We start from the raw sequence: 17,037 nt of genomic DNA, 5'->3' as shown, positions 1-17,037 counted from the left end.
CCAAAACTCGGGTAGGCCCCACTAAGTGATTTTATATGTTTTGGCATGTCTTCACATGACTTTAAATGGTGTGACCCACCTGAGATCCATATAAGGCTGATATTTGGGCTAGACATCTGGTCTGTGGGGACCCATCCAATGCATGGAGTGGATGTTCGAAATGTATCACAGTGGGGCCCACGGCTGGAGCCGTGAGGCTGCCTCGTCCGTCCGTACGTCAGCCCTATAGCAGCGTCAGCGCTGCTCCTTCTTCTCTCTCTTTTTTTTTTTAAAAAATCTGATCTTCTACAGATTTTCATAGGTGGGGCCCGCATTGGGTAGATCCACTCCATCCATTGGATTTCACGGTCCAAGATTGACCAAAAGAGTCCAATATACGGCCTATTTTTGGCGAATAAAAGAATCTAGGTGGATTTTAAGGGTGATACCGCTATTTCCTATGGTATGGCCCACCCAAGAGTCAGATTACCCTCAAAGTTCGGCTCAACGCCTAAAATGAGCTATAGAATGGAATGGACGGCTTGGATTGATTACATACATCAGGGTGGGGCCTGCATGAGTGGCCCACCACTTCTTCTTTTTTTTTTCCAAGTACACACCCATGTCAGTATACACACTTCACTTTAGCCTTGCCCGTCCACGGTCACACGTCCAGCGTCCCTGGACGCTGGACAGTATTGCTACAACACATGCACCATGGTGGGTCCCACATGTACATGGCCCACCACCATGTATAAATATATATATATATATTAATATAAAAATAAATATAATATACTATATAACATGTGGAACTTTCCACCATCCCAAAATAGACGATGGATTTCGCCTAAGATGTGGTGGGCCACACCATTGATGAATGGAGTGGATTTAACATGGTTTGGTGGGGCCCACTTCATTCTAGGGAGAGGAAAGAAAGAGAGAGAAAGAGAGATATATGGTGATAGAGAGGAGGGACCCCGCCACTATGGGCTCTCCATTGATACAACACATACATCAAGTGGGTCCCATAACAAGTGGCCCTTAAACTTGGAAACAACGGTAGATCACCCACCTCGTTGGCCTCCTTCTTGATCCCTTGGCTTCAAATGCTCCTTGCCTTTGCCTTGGACGGTGGATGATGGGGTTTGGATGGTGTGGATGAGAGATGAGAAGGTGTAGATGGAAGATGAGGAGGTGGACCACACTTGGGAGGGAGAGGGAAGCTTGGACGTGTGAATTTTTTTTGTTTGGAAGAAATGAGGGAGAGAGAGAAGTGATGGGTGATATGAGGTGATGGAGTGATGGGTGTAATTAATGAAGCATGGGTTGGTTTGAAAAATGGGTAAAAGAGGGATGGGTGAAGAGAGAGAGAGTTGACTTTGTGGAGAAAGAGGGATGGGTTGTTGTACTTGGGTAAGGTGTGACTTGACTTGTACTTGACATTGATTGATTGATTGATTGATTGGACATATCGAGAGATTCCCTCGATATTCGCAACGCGCGGCGTTTCTTCGGAATAAATGCAGATCGACATCTTCTAGCCTGGGTATCGGTTCGGTGTGCAAGTCACGGCGTTGAAACCGCGGTGACGACGCGGTCGCTATGATACAAGTTTCAAATCGAGCCAACGTCGGTGTGCGGGACCTGGCTTAGGATCGCGCGCAATCGTCGGATACGGTGTGAAGGTTGCCGAAATTTGACCGGAAGGACCGCGGAAGCCAACAGAACGGTACGGACTAGGACACGGGTCTTACATAATGCCCCTGTCACCTTTCAGCGATGTATGATGAGTTTCTTTTCTGACATGGTGGGGAAATATCTAGAGGTCTTCATGGACAATTTCTCTGTTTTCGGTTCATCTTTTAGCAAGTGCTTAGAAAGTCTTAAATGTGTGCTGAAAAGATGTGAAGAGAAGAACTTGGTACTTAATTGGGAGAAGTGTCATTTCATGGTTCATAAGGGAATTATCCTTGGACATATTATCTCGTCCAAAGGAATCGAGGTGGATAAGGCAAAAATTGATCTTATCTCTAATCTACCTCCACCCAAGAACATACTGGACGTGCGATCCTTCTTAGGACACACTAGGTTTTGCAGAAGATTCATAAAGGACTTTTGTCTCATCTCTCGTCCTTTATGTAATCTACTTCAAAAGGATGCACCATACGAGTGGACTGAGCCATGTCAGGAAGCTTTCACTAAGCTTAAGGGCATGTTGACTAGTGCACCGATCATACAACCACCCGACTGGAGCCTTCCTTTTAAGCTTATGTGCGACGCTTCTGATTATGCTCTTAGAGCGGTTCTAGGTCAGAGAAAAGATAAGAGGCCCTACGTCATTCATTACGCGAGTAGGAATTTAAATCCTGCCCAAGTGAACTACTCGACTACGGAAAAGGAACTCTTAGCCACAGTGTTCGCCTTGGACAAATTTAGGTCCTACTTGATCGGATCCAAGATCATTATCTACACAGATCATGTGGCACTTAAGTATCTTCTTTCTAAGAATGATTCTAAGCCCCGCCTGATACGATGGATCCTTTTAATCCAAGAGTTTGATTTGGAGATTAAAGATAAAAAGGGAGTAGAGAACGTAGTGGCCGACAACCTTTCTCGCCTTAATACCTCTGATTCCCTTGAGGTGACCCATATCAATGACATGTTCCCTAATGAACAACTGTTTAGAGTCTCTCATTCACCTTGGTTAGCTGATATTGCTAATTATCTTGTCACAGGTTCCATACCGACACAGTGGACTGCACAAGATAAGAAGAAATTCTTTACCGAGGTGCGTAACTTTTTCTGGGATGATCCATATTTATTTAAATATTGCCCAGACCAAATCTTAAGGAGATGTGTACCAGATGTTGAGCATCAGAGTGTCATCTCTTTCTGTCATTCACGAGCCTGTGGTGGTCACTTTTCTGCCAAAAAGACCACAACCAAGATTTTACAGTGTGCCTTTTACTGGCCCACTATGTTCAGGGACACTCATGAGTTTTGCAAAGCTTGTGAGCGTTGTCAGAAATTGGGAGCATTGTCCCGTTGAAATATGATGCCTTTGAATCCCATCCTTATCATAGAAGCATTTGATTGCTGGGGCATTGATTTCATGAGACCATTCCCCTAATCTTTTGGAAATCTATATATTTTGCTCGCTGTAGACTATGTCACTAAATGGGTTGAAGCGATTCCGTGTCGAAATAATGACCATCGCATGGTCATTAAATTCCTAAAAGAGAACATCCTTTCCCGATTCGGAACACCTCGAGTTATCATTAGTGATGGGGGCTCACACTTTTGTAATAGGCCATTCGAGAGTTTAATGAAGAAATATGATATCTCTCATAAGGTGAGCACCCCATATCACCCACAGACAAGTGGGCAAGTTGAGATTTCCAATAGGGAGATCAAACACATTTTGGAGAAAACGGTTAACCCTGACCGTAAGGATTGGTCAATCCAATTGACTGATGCCTTATGGAGTTACCGTACTGCGTTTAAAACCCCTATTGGAATGTCTCCCTTTAGACTTGTCTATAGGAAGGCTTGCCACTTGCCTGTGGAGTTGAAACATAGAGCCTACTGGGCAATAAAAAAATTGAATTTCAATCTAGACAACGCTGGCTCACTACGCAAACTTCAGTTGAATGAACTCGAAGAAATCTGGAATAATGCATACGAGAACTCGAGAATTTACAAGGACAGAATGAAGGCGTTTTATGACCAACGTCTTATACGAAAATCATTTACACCTGGTCAGAAAGTCCTTCTGTATAATTCTCGATTACATCTCTTTCCAAGTAAGTTTCGATCTCGTTGGACCGGCCCTTTTACCATTATCACTGCGTATCCTCATGGGGCCGTCGAGATAAGAGATCCCGACAATGGCAAGGAGTTTAAAGTAAATGGTCATTGACTAAAGCCATTTGTCAAGAAATTCGACGCAGAGGACATGTCCATGCCTTTGACTGATCCTGTTTACCAAGATTGATCTCCTAGTCTGATGGAGGTATAGGTAGGTTTCCTGTTTTCATAGGATTAGGGTAGTTTGCTTTATGCTGTTCTATGTTAATTTGCTTTCTACATTGTTTTAGGATAGTTTTCTTTTATTGGTTTCTATCTTGTGCAGACCCGCTCTTACGTAGATATCTCTGGAAAGCCTCTTGATTCTTTCGTCCAGGTACAATCTTTCCATCACTCCTCTTATATTTTCGTTGTCCCATGTGCATTGCATGCTTATTTCTTTTATATTGAAGATAATGTAGATTTTAGGTTTTCTTGGTCTTGAGCAAAAAATTAAAATTGTGAAAATTTTTAAATTTTTCTGAATTTTCTTATGATTTTGATGTAATTTTGACAACCATCTTTGATTTAGAATTACAGGATGCAGAATGTTGGTGATTTACTACTCTTGAACTTAGTTATCTGTTAGATTTCACCGTTACCTTCGAATTATTAATCCATGATTAGAAATTGTAAACATTGATTTAGTCATGATTTCACATATCACATCTCGCTTACACATTGAGGTTTCAGTTCGATATTGAATGATTAACTTGGTAATCACTAAGCATGTAAGGAACCAGCTTGGAAAAATTTGTCCATCATGTTCAATAAGAAGAATGAATGAAAAAGAAAATACTCAGTTACAAGATTGCTGCCTGCGGAAAGGGTTGGGCGAATGAACTTCACCATAGGTTTGCTCCCTATAGGTGTAGATTCGATTCCCCATGGTTGACATTTGGAAAAAGTTAGGCGATAAGTTTTCACCATAGGTTTGCTCCCTATAGGTGAGGATTTGATTCCCCTCCTTAGCATTACTTTTCATGGAAAAATCAAAGGCTGGTAAAATGAAAAGTTGATCTATGAGGCAAGTTTTGGTTTAGGTTGGTTGTCATGAATTCCTTTGTTGGTTACCAATGATATCATGAAATTGATGATTGGACCTCTTAATAGTGATAAGCCGAGATTTCACTATACACTCATGGTATTTAATGTTTAGAATTGTTCCAATCAAGGGATTAATGTTTTGAACTTGATTATGAAATTTACTGCACGCTGGAGTCCAGGAGAAAGGAATGCCCAACATTCATGAATCTTTGCATTTTCGCATCTCGATTGTTCTTCACTAATCACTCGTGTTCATAGGAATTGTCTTGTAATTCTCAACTTATTTTTCGCATACTTTGCTCGGGACTAGCAAAATGCTGGTTGGGGGTTGTGTTGAGGGTCAAATATTCCATATTAGACCCCAGTTATTGCCTGGATTTACAAACATGGTATTGTTTAGCGGCTTAATTTAATCGTGTTTGTGATGCAAAGTGAATTGACGAGCAGGGACTGGAAAAGGGTACTAAAAGTATGGAATTAAGGCTCTAAAGTTACCAAGGCAAGGGACAGACTCCAGGGGACCAAGATCGATGAATTTACATGCCAGATATCTAAGAAAATCGAGAAATTGAAGCTCAAGTGGCCTGAAAGTCAACCAGAATACAAGATCACAGGTTTCCACCATCTGTTCAGTTCGAAACTTCATACAGGGCTTGAAGACCATAAATGAACCGTACACGTCAAATTTCAGCTCTTGGATCTCTATGAAAGTGGCCCAACTAATAGATCAGCCACCAAAACAGTGATATGGGGCCCACCTGCTATTAGGATACACTTCAAATTTGGTCCCCACGGTTAAAATGAGATGGAAAAAAGGATGGATGGAGCAGATGTCTCAAAAAGATCACAGTGGGCCCCACGTACAACTTGCGTGTACATGGCAAGTCCACACGCGAGCCGCACTAGACCAGGAGTCCCAGTCAAAGTCGGCTGACCCGACTCCTCGCGCAAGAACAGATAGCGTCCTTCACTGTCTGTCCGTTTTTTGGCAGTTGTGAGGCCGATTCATCATCCAGATCAATGATCTGGACCGTCCATTCATCTCGTGAGGTAGCCACAACCCACGCCTAGGTGTCGGAATTCCAGATAACAACACATACCAGTTTTCAACCTTTCAAACAAAGGTTGGACGGCAAAATGGAAAAGAAAGTGGGCCATGTCAAAAGCACTCAAAAACCAACCATATTAAAACGGTTTTTCAAGACGAATCTACTGGACGGTGTTGATTTTCAAAACAAAAGTGAAGTGGGCCCCACCGAACACGTCAACGGAGGTTGGAGCCAAGATCGCGAGTCCGGAAAATCCAAATCTTCCGTGGAGTTGTGTGACCCCGAACGTGATCAGATCAGAGATCAGGACAGTCCATTATGACCCTGAGGTAGGGAAGACTCTACCCATGATGAGTTTTTGGACCCATCAAAACGTACACGCGTACATGAAGTCTCAAACGCAGTCGGATGACTGAAGCACAGATTTAGTGGGACGCATCATCAGAAATAAAAAATAGTCCATGTCTGACTGAAATTTCACGACAAAACTAATGGACGGTGTGGATTTCCTCACTAATATCGTTTATGGGCCCCACCATCAGTCCAGCGCAGAAACTGCGTTGGTTCTGCGTCCGAGAAAACTGGTCGATGTGGGCCGGTTGCTTGACTGTGATCATGGATGGATCATTGATCCAAACCGTCCATTTGATCAGGCAAGGGGTTCTTACACTCACCACGCTGGCAGATTTCAAAGAGGGGAAGATTCCTCCTCTCAAACTCATTCTAAACGCAATCAGTCTCTGCGTTTTCTTGCGCAGAAGCAGAGTTCCGCGAGGAGTCTGTTGCGAACGATTTCGCATTCCAGCAGGTTCGGTTCTGATGATCCTCCACCACCCCTCCTTGCTTTATAAAAGGAGAACAAGGAGAGAGAGAGAGAGTACATTCAATTCTAAGGGGAGAACGTGAAGCAAAGGAGAGATTTTTATTATTTTTTATGTTCTATTTTTTCTGTTTTATTATTATTTTTCTTTAAGATACTTAGCTTCATTATGTTTATGTGTGGCTAAGCCTCTTAGCTAGGGCTAAGAGGTGAAGCTTGTAGTGAGATGGGAGACTCTATTTTATGCCTTTGATTTAATTTTAATTTGTGAACTGAACTTGATATTAGTTTGATTATTAAGGGAATGTTTTTAGTTTTTGATGGTCTGTTGTGACTAAAATTACAATGGGTCTGCGATAGCTTTGAGCGTGTTCCTTTCCTTTTATGTTTATGACGTCAGGAAGCCCTGTTGTGCACCATCGTCTCCTGGGCATGGTTGGATGACGGTACCCTTCTTAACCTTCATAGCATGTTGATTGGTTGGTAATTAGTTTAATTCAGTTGTTTACTTTGTCTCATGAGCATGGTTTGGTGATGGAATCCATTCTAATTCATATACCTTTCATCTCTTGAAAACTATATCAAAGGAAGTTCAGTTTGATGGTTACACCCTTCAACTGGATGAAGATAGGACTCTAAGTCCAGTTGAATACTTGAAACAGGCATAAGATCTCCCTGATCTCCACAAGTGGATCCTCTGAATCCCTAGTTCCTTTCCTTGAATTGTTTGAATTGTTTAAGTTTTAGATAATTATTTCATCATTATTCCTCAAATCACACTTGATTTAGATTTCATCTCATTCTAGTTCTAGTTCTAGTTCCAGTTAGTTTCAGATTACGTACAGGTTTCAGTCCCTTGGGATTCGACCTCGGTCTCACCGAGTTTATTACTACATCACAACCCTATACTTGGGGAATGAACAGTTGACGTTGCCATTCTGGGGTTTGATCACCCAACCGTCCATCTGTTGGACGCTGGGTTGCTGGCCTAGTAGTCCAGCAGCATGGATGCATGATGTCAGCAAGTTCTGTGAGCTGCACATGAGGCATGTGCCATATCTAAAATTGTCCATCAATCTGACGTGCCGGCCACGCCTGTGGACCCACCTACATATATGTGCTTCATCTGCACCGTCCATCCTATTGGCAGCTCGTCTTAGGCCTGAGGCCAAAGAAATAAGACAGATCTAGTATACGTGGACCACACTGCAGAATCAGTGGGATTAAACATCTACCATTGCAACCCCTTGGGTTACAGAAGTTTTGGACCAATATGATATTTGTTTTTCCTCTAAGATCAAGTCTTTGTGACCTTATGAATAGACTGGATGGGAGATAAATGCTATGGTGGGCCCACTAGAAATTTAACTATGGAAATTATTGTCACCACTGCTATTTATGGTATGGTCCAGATGATCATTTGGATATGATTTTTTTAATGCTCTAAAATGATCTCTAATAATGGATAAACGGTGTATTGGAATCGGCCCATTTGATCGGTCCATTCAACTCGGCCCATTCGACTTAGCCCATTTGATTCGGCCCATTTGATACGACCTGATGTTATATATATATATATATATTGGTCCATGAGTGAGGCCCAATGTGATGTGTATATGCCCCATAAGCGAGGCCCATGATGATGTATATTAGGCCCTTGTATGAGGCCATGGGCCCATTATACAATTGGCCTTATGAGCACCATTCCTTGGGAGCAATGTTGGTTAAAGGTCCACATTGATGGGCAATGATGGTTGGATGTCCACACTGTGACCTTCCCTTAGGCCTTGTTAGCCCATTCTCATCATTCTCTAGTGGGTTAACCCAAACGCTTGGGCCCCATTGATTTTAATTGATCCATCATCGGTTGTCCATCTGTGAACCCCACCTCGCGTCGAACTTGATTATCGATGCCGATTGTCGATAACGGCTACTATTACCGATTATGAGTTTTTAACAGCATAACATTATAATACATGCCCATATGCATCATTTGTATGTTTGTTATGAGATGTGATTGGCCATTGCATATGCCATAATACAAGTGGTTTATGGACTCCCTGATAAGCAGAGTTATCCCACATGAGCGCACGGTATGCGCAGGATTGATGCATGATTGGACTGTGTGACTCATGCACTTTACATTTGTGTGATTGTGATTACTGTATGCCCTAGCGACATCAGGGCCATAGACTCCACAGACACATCGTGAGTGGCCATATTGGATACTGAAAATATTGTTTCTAACATCCGAGCGTCATAGATGTCCCTGGGTAAAAATTCCTAAACCTGATGGTACCAGAAGATGACTCCAACGTCGAGATCGAGTGTATACATGAGCGCGTCTCCCACTGTGTCGTGGTCGGTTGGAAAGGGGTGTGGACTTACCCGCCCGAGGATAGGGGGCATTGATAGGCTGAGTTTGACCAGCTTGTGAATGGGTCCACTATTGACGTGCCAGATAGGTATTAGCAGACTATTGGCCAGGCGGATAGTGAGGTTTCTTACGCTCACTTGGACTACGCGACTGGAAAAGGGGCAGTGTCATTTGGAGTGTACTAAACCCCGGTGATTATCCAGACTAAGAACTATACTGATATTTGATACTCTAGTGATGAGTTGCATTGATATGTGGACTCAGGAGAGGATTGACATGCTTGAGCTGCATCTCGCATCGCATGGTCTTGATATGGCCAATAGTATTTATATCTTGCACCGCATAGCCTTGGTACGGTTAATTGCATTCATGTACTCATCAACATGATTCTTTATTACCCTGACATTGCATTCTGAGCACGCTCATATTGTGCACACACTTACACCGCCCTCTAAGCTTTCTATAAGCTTATGCACAATTGATGCGTGTAAGTGATGCTAGGACACAACCGTAGCCTCACCACTGTAAGAGCGTACGGTTGAGCTTCAGGAGTTTCCGTTGTTATTATGTTGTATTTTCCTTTATACACATTGTACCTTAAAGTTTTTTATCATAGTGGATTTTGTGATGGTGTTCTTATGGTTATTGTTTGTGGGTTATGCTTAGGGTTATGCTTATTACAAATTAAAAATCATGTTTGAAATCCTCCTTGTAGAATCCTAGGATCGGAACCTAGTGTATGGGTGTTGGGAGCCCAAAATGGGGTACTACGGAGGCTGTCGGCGCCGGATTCGGCAATCACGAATTTTACGAGCCCAGTTTCTGAGTTTGGGGCATGACAACTACACAGTCCAAATGGCATCCTTTGGTAAGGAAATGTGTCAAAGGGACATGTGAATGTGGTCTTTTCCTGATCTTCAAGGGTTATGTCTATCTGGTTGTAGCCCGAATACCCATCTAGGAAGCAGTAATAGGAATGACCAGCTAGCCTTTTTAAAATTTGATCGATGAAGGGCAAAGGAAAGTGGTCCTTCCTCGTGACGATATTCAACTTCCAGTAGTCAATGCACATTCTCCAACTAGTAGTGACGACTCTAGTTGGCATGAGTTCATTATTGGCATTGGCTTTGATGTGATTCTGGACTTCTTCGAAACCACCTTATTTGGACTCACCCATTGACTATCGAATATCGGGTATATGAAACCCACATCCAATAGCTTAAGAACCTCGACCTTAATCACTCCCTTCATGTTCGAATTTAATCTACGTTGTGGTTGTTGGGAGGTCTTCGCATTATCCTCTAAATAAATGCGATGAGTACAAATCGAAGGGTCAATTCCCTTGAGGTCCGCAATAGGCTATCCAAGGGCTACCTCATGCTTAATGAGAGTAGAGATAAGCTTACTCTCCTGTTCTTGCTCAAGGTGGAAAGAAATCACCACTGGGTATGTCTCATCTTGACCTAAATAGACATATTTCAAATCAGAGGGCAAAGGTTTTAGGTCAAGCTTCGATACCTTGAGGTTAGACAGTAGAGACACTACATCAGTTTGAGGTAATTCTTCAAATTACGGCCTCCAACGGTTAACTTCAAGTACCGGCATAGTATCAAGCATGACACCCGTCTCCCTAGTCATATTGTCACGCCCCAAACTTGAAAATCGGGCTCACAAAATTTCCAGTTGCCGAATTCGGCGCTGATAGCCTCCATAGTACCCCGTTCTTGGCTCCTGGCACCCATTTACAAGGTTCCGATCCTGGGATCCTACAAGGAGGATTTTCAACATTAGTTTGATTCGTAATGAGCATAATCAAAGGCATAATCCACAAACAACAACTAAAAACTCCATCACATTTCCACTATGATTAAAAAACTTATAAGTACAATGCGCATAAAGGGAAATACAATGATGATAAATAAGAAGCTCCAAGATGATCTGCTACACGCTCCTACCTCAGCGTTGCTGCTATCCAACATCTCTTGTATGTAACGGTCGTGCATAAGCTTAAGGAAAGCTTAGAGGGTGGTGAAAGTGTGTGCGTAATGTAGTAATACCATTGTGCAATATTAGAGTAATGCGGAATATGCTGATGAATACATGACTACTATTGGCCGTACCAAGGCTATGCGATGCAAAGCATGAATGATGTCGGCCATACCAAGGCTATGTGATAAGAGATGCAACTCAAGCATATGAATCCTCATATAAGTCCACATATCAATACAGCTCAACTCTAGAATATCACAAGGTCTAGTGCACTCCAAACCAGATTGTCGCCCCATCGCACGCAACAAGGTGAGTGGAAGAGACCTCACTATCCGCCTGCCAATATTGGGCTCGGCTCGTCGATAACGGACCCATTCCTTGAGTTGGTCAAACTCATCCTAGCTTTGCCCCCTCCTCTCGGGCGGGTAAGGCCGCACCCCCTTCCAACCGACCACGATACAGTGGAAAGCATGGCCTTTCTAGTAATCGGCACTCGGCGCTCATGCATCCACTCGGTCTAGACATTGGAGTAACCTCTTGGTACCATACGGATTTAGGAAATTTCACCTAGGGACATCTATAGCACCTCATGTAGAACAAGATTTTTAGTGTCCAATCCTATCAACCATGATATGCTTATGGAGGCTACGGCCCTGATGTCGCTAGGGCGTACAATATACACGTCACACAATGTGAGATGCATGAATCATGTAATTCAATCATACAGCAAACATGCGCGTACCGTGCGCTCATGTGGGCAACTCCCCTTACCAAGGAGTCCCATAACGATCTGCCCAATGGATGTGCTATGATCAATCAGTCCTCATATCAAGCATATAGATGGTGCATATGGGCATGTATCATGATGCGATGTTGTCATAAACTCATAATCGGTATCGATAACCGGTACCGATAATCGGCATCGGCCTCGATAATTGGCACCAATAATCAACATCGATAATCGGCAGCGATAATTAGCATTGATAATCGGCACTGATAATCAGCGGTGATAATCCACATCGGCCTCGATAATCGGCACCAATAATCAACATCGATAATCAACCGATAAGCAAGGCGGGGTCCATATATGAACAGCCGATTGAACCATAATATAAAGATCAGCCCTCGGTCGTGGTTATATCCAATCCGATAGCTTGGAGTCATCCGTCTATGGTGAATGGGGCCTACTTATTTGGGTTAACCCACAAAGAGAATGGGCCTAACGAGGCCTAAGGGAATGTCACAATGAGGACATCTAACCATCATTGCCCATCAATGTGGACATCTAACCAACATTGCTCCTAAGGAGTGGCCCATATAAGGGATTCATACACAACATAATGGCCACACATACATCACATCGGGCCTCATGCAAGGGCCTCGACTGTACCATAATGGGTCATGCCCATGGGCCTCGAATACATACGATGGGCCTCGCCTGTGGGCCTTGGATACATCATAATGAGCCTCATATATATATATATATATATCGAGTGGGCCGCATTACATGGGAAGCATCACATGGGCCACATTATATGGGCCGCACCAATGGGCCTCATATATATCAAATGGGCCGCACTAGTGGGCCTAATACACATCACAAAGGGGGGGCCTAACGTACATCAAGTGGGTCGCACCATCTACACCATTCATCTATTCGTAGGGATCATTTTAGAGCATTTAAAAAATAAACCATATCGAAGGATTATCTGGACCGCACTCCAAATAACAGTGGTGATAATGATTTCCACCCTTAAAATTCCCAAGGCCCACCATAACATTTATTTTCCATCCAATCTATTCATAAGGTCACAAAGACCTGAATTAAGTGGATAAACAAATATCATATTGACCCAAAGCTTCTGTGACCCCAAAAAGGGTTTCAATGGTGGACGTTCATCAACATTGTTTTCTGTAGTGGGGTCCACTTGATAACTAGATCTATCTCATTTTTCTCCTCAAGCCCTAGGACTAGCTCACCAAATGGATGGATGGTTTGGATGAATCACATATATCAGGGTGGGGTCCACGTACGTGGCCCACCGATAGGATGAGCTAATCAAATGGATAAACGGTTTGGATAGAACATGTCCATCAGTGGTGGGTCCCACTAGACGAGTGTGGATGATATCCTTACATCATGGTGGGGTCCCCACAGCCGGTCCAGATGGACGGCTAGGAACAAAAACATTAGGGTGGACTCCCACGTGGTGTGGCCCACGTAGAATATTATATATATACATATATATACACACACACACACACATACATATACACCTGGCGGGTCCCACGTGGATGTGGCCCACTAAGATATTGTATATATATTAATATTATATTTATTTATTATATTATTATTATTATTATTTAAAAGACAACCAACATCTAGATAGATGGATCGCTGGATGAAATACACACTGATGTGGCCCACCGTCCAAGCAATGGGTAGTGAGGATCCACACGTGCAATCATAGTGAGGCCCACCGCAATATGGACGGCATGGATGTAAACCATACATCATGGTCAGGGCCCGCCTGGCCTGCTGACGTCTGTAGCTGCCAGCTGCATGCTGGCCACCGTCCATCAGACGGTCCGTCTGTATGAAAACAGATGGATGGTGTGGGTGAGATCCACACAGGTGGGTCCAACAGAACTTGGTGACGTCAGCAGTTGGTGTGGGACTTACGCCAGCCAATCCGATTTCTCATGGTGGGTCCCACCTCCAACGCCCAGCCCACCGTCGGCACTCATACATCACGGTGGTCCCACGTAGTGGGCCACCAGATTTGGATCAAGCTAATATGTATTTTCCCCCTCATCCGGGCCTGTGTGACCGTCTGGTCATGCAGGCCCCAAATTTGGATCAAGGTGGCCCATTCGTCAGGTGGCATGGATAACATACACACATCATAGGTGGGCTATTAATTATATATATAGAGAGAGACATCGGCGGTGATGGAGGGGCCCCGCCACTATGGGCCCCTCTTTGTTACAATTAAAGCATACATCAAGGTGGGTCCCACCATATGTGGGCCCTTAAATCACGAAAATAAAAAATGAAAAAAAGTAGATCTAAGATCACTCACTGTCGATCTCCTCTTCCTTCTTCCGCCAACACGATCTATGGCTCCAAGGGGTGGATTTTAACGGTTGAGATGGACTTTGGATGGTGGGATTGGGTAGTAGGAAGGTGGGCCACACCTAGCTCTCTTGGAGGTTAGAAAATGCTTGGACGTGGGATTTTTTGTGTTTAGGGTTGCTTGGAAAAGAAGGGAGAAATAAGAGAGAGAGAGAGAGAGAGAGAGAGAGAGAGAGAAGATGGGATGGAGTGATGGATAAGAGAGAGGGATGGGTTGTGTAAGAGTTTGTTGACTTTTGGGGTAGCTTGTGTATGAAGGGTATGGGTTGTAATGGGTTGAGTGATGTGAGTACTTGACTTGTACTTGACCCTTGATGGGATTGATGTAACATTTGGGTAGAGATTCTCTTGAGTTTCGCAACGCGCAGTGTTTTCCTCAAATTGAACGTGGGCCCACATCTCCTGGCCTGGGTATCGCCTCGGCATGCGAGACGCGAAATTGAAACAGCGGCGACAGCGCAGTCGTTAGTGTACAAGTCTCGGGTTGAGTCGACTCAGGTTGACAGCATGTGTCTCAGGGTCGAGCGCAAATGCCGGTTACAAGTAGCGGGTTGCCTGAATTCGACAGGGAGGATCGCAAAAATCTACGAAATGGTATAGACTATGATACGGGTCTTACACATATCATTATCTAAATCATGGGAGTGGGCCAAGCACATCGCTAGAGGGTCAAAGGATAAGGTAAGAAGTGCTCTCTCTTCTATGAAAGAATCAATCAGGTTAATATCGTGAGAATCATCTTCATTCTCTAACTATTTTCCTGTGTTGAAAAAGATATTCAACTCTAATGTCATATTCCCGAAAGACATACTCATGACTCCATTCCTATAATTAATGATTTCGTTTGAAGTGACAAGGAATTGGAGACCAAGAATGACGAGAATTTGAGTGCTTATGTCCATGATGGGTTGAGTATCCAAGATTATAAAATCTATCGGATAGTAGAATTTGTCAACCTGGACCAACGCATCCTCGATTATCCCTCTCGTTACATGGGTTGAGCGATCGACAAGTTGTAACGTGGTCCGGGTGGGTTTTAATTCACCTAAACCCATTTGCTCTTAGGCCAAGTATGAGATCAGATTTACGCTCGCCCTTAAGTCAAGAAGTGCGTGCTCAATTCGGTAGTTTCCAATTACGCAAGCGATGATTGGGCTACCGGGATCTTTGTTCTTTTATGGCACATCTTACTTTAGGATGACACTCACTTTTTTAGTTAAAATGATTTTTTTGGATACTTTGCCATCTTTTGGTCGTACACAAGTCTTTCAAAAATTTATCACATGAAGGTATTTTCTTAATGGCATTAAGTAGAGGAATATTGACTTTCACTTATTTCAACAACTCTAGAATGTCCTGAGAATTAGAGAGAGGTTTTGGTGCAATCAACCGTTAGGAGAATGGTGCAATCGGCTTACCTTAAAGTTCCAGTTCTAACTCTTGTACAGTGTTACTAGGTCTATAAGTTTCATCTACTTCTTGGTCCTTACACTTCTCAGCCCTTACCAGAATAGATTTGTCAATTATCTTCCCACTCCTAAGAGTGGTGATAGACTTAGCTTGCTCAATTTGATTTGAAGAGCTTGAATTACTTATTTCGTATTGCAGTTTAGGATTGGGCAAAGGTTGAGGAAGAAGCATCCTCCTCTCTATAACCATAACACGTAAATCCATCTTTTGCATAAATTTGGTAAGTTCTCGTATTGCTTGAGTAAGCTCTTGGGTTTGTGTGGAATTTTGAACCAGCTCTTCTTGAGGTTTTCCGTAATTTAGAATTTGATTAGGGAATCCTTGAGGAGTAGCAATTTGTCCATTCATCCAACTAAAATTTGGATGATTTCTCCAACTAGGATTGTATGATTAGAGATAGGTCCATTAAAAGGTCTTTGGTAATTATTCACAGCATTGGATTGCTCATTTAGTACCTCTTGAAAAGTAGGTATTGTTAGAAAATTTTCGGTTGTGTGAATGTTGCAAGCACAAATACCGTAAACAGTTTCCTTAGACTTATCCCTCTTTAATTACATGTCCTCGAATTTCCTTATGAGATTAACTACTTTAGCATTGATATCATCATCCTCTTTCAGAAGGTATATTCTACTCCTCTCCTTTGATTGAGTGGGCCTAGAGGTGGTGCTCTATTTTGGGGTGACATCCCATGACTATGTGTTTTCAGCAAGTCTATCCAAATAATCTCACACATCATCGACGTTTTTATTCACGAATTCCCCATTGCACATTGTCTCAACCAATTGGCGCATAGAAGATGTCAGTCCATCATAGAAAAGGTGTGTAATGTGCCATGTTTCAAAACCATGTTGTGAGCATGAACTAATAAGATCCTTGAACCGCTCCCAACATTGGAAGAATGTTTCATCTTCCTTTTGGGCGAAGTTCATGATTGACTTTCTGGAAAAACCATGCATGAGGGCGTGCTCACCCCCGCCGATTGTAAATAATCTCATAAGGTATGAGGCGGGGGTGCTTAATGCACCTCATTTTCATCCTGGACTTCCTCAACCCTAGGTTGAGGAGGATTTGGAGGTTGATTGGCCGGTTGATTGACAGCCATAACTTCAATTAACTCTATGGATCTCGAGTGGTGTCTACTCCTTTGATGGATAGATTACCCCTTAACCAATCCTCCTTCACTCAAGAGACGTTGACTCTTGTCATGGACCTACTTGGGTATGAAACACTCTCAGCCCTCAATTTCATATTCTAACCTAAAACTAAAAAGGAAAGAGGGAATAAGAATTCTGGAAAAAGAAAGGAAGAGAATTAGAAAGAG

General features: G+C 43.0%; 1 pseudogene; it reads left to right on the top strand.

Moving 5' to 3' along the window:
• The first annotated feature begins 16,556 nt into the window (after positions 1–16,556).
• Positions 16,557–16,655, top strand: LOC131224557 (small nucleolar RNA R71; annotated as a pseudogene).
• The last annotated feature ends 382 nt before the right edge of the window (positions 16,656–17,037 follow it).

This window comes from Magnolia sinica, chromosome 13, assembly GCF_029962835.1.
Source record: "Magnolia sinica isolate HGM2019 chromosome 13, MsV1, whole genome shotgun sequence".
Classification (NCBI taxonomy): Eukaryota; Viridiplantae; Streptophyta; class Magnoliopsida; order Magnoliales; family Magnoliaceae; genus Magnolia; species Magnolia sinica.
Note: the sequence above shows the minus strand (reverse complement) of the source record. Positions and strands in the feature narration are given on the sequence as shown.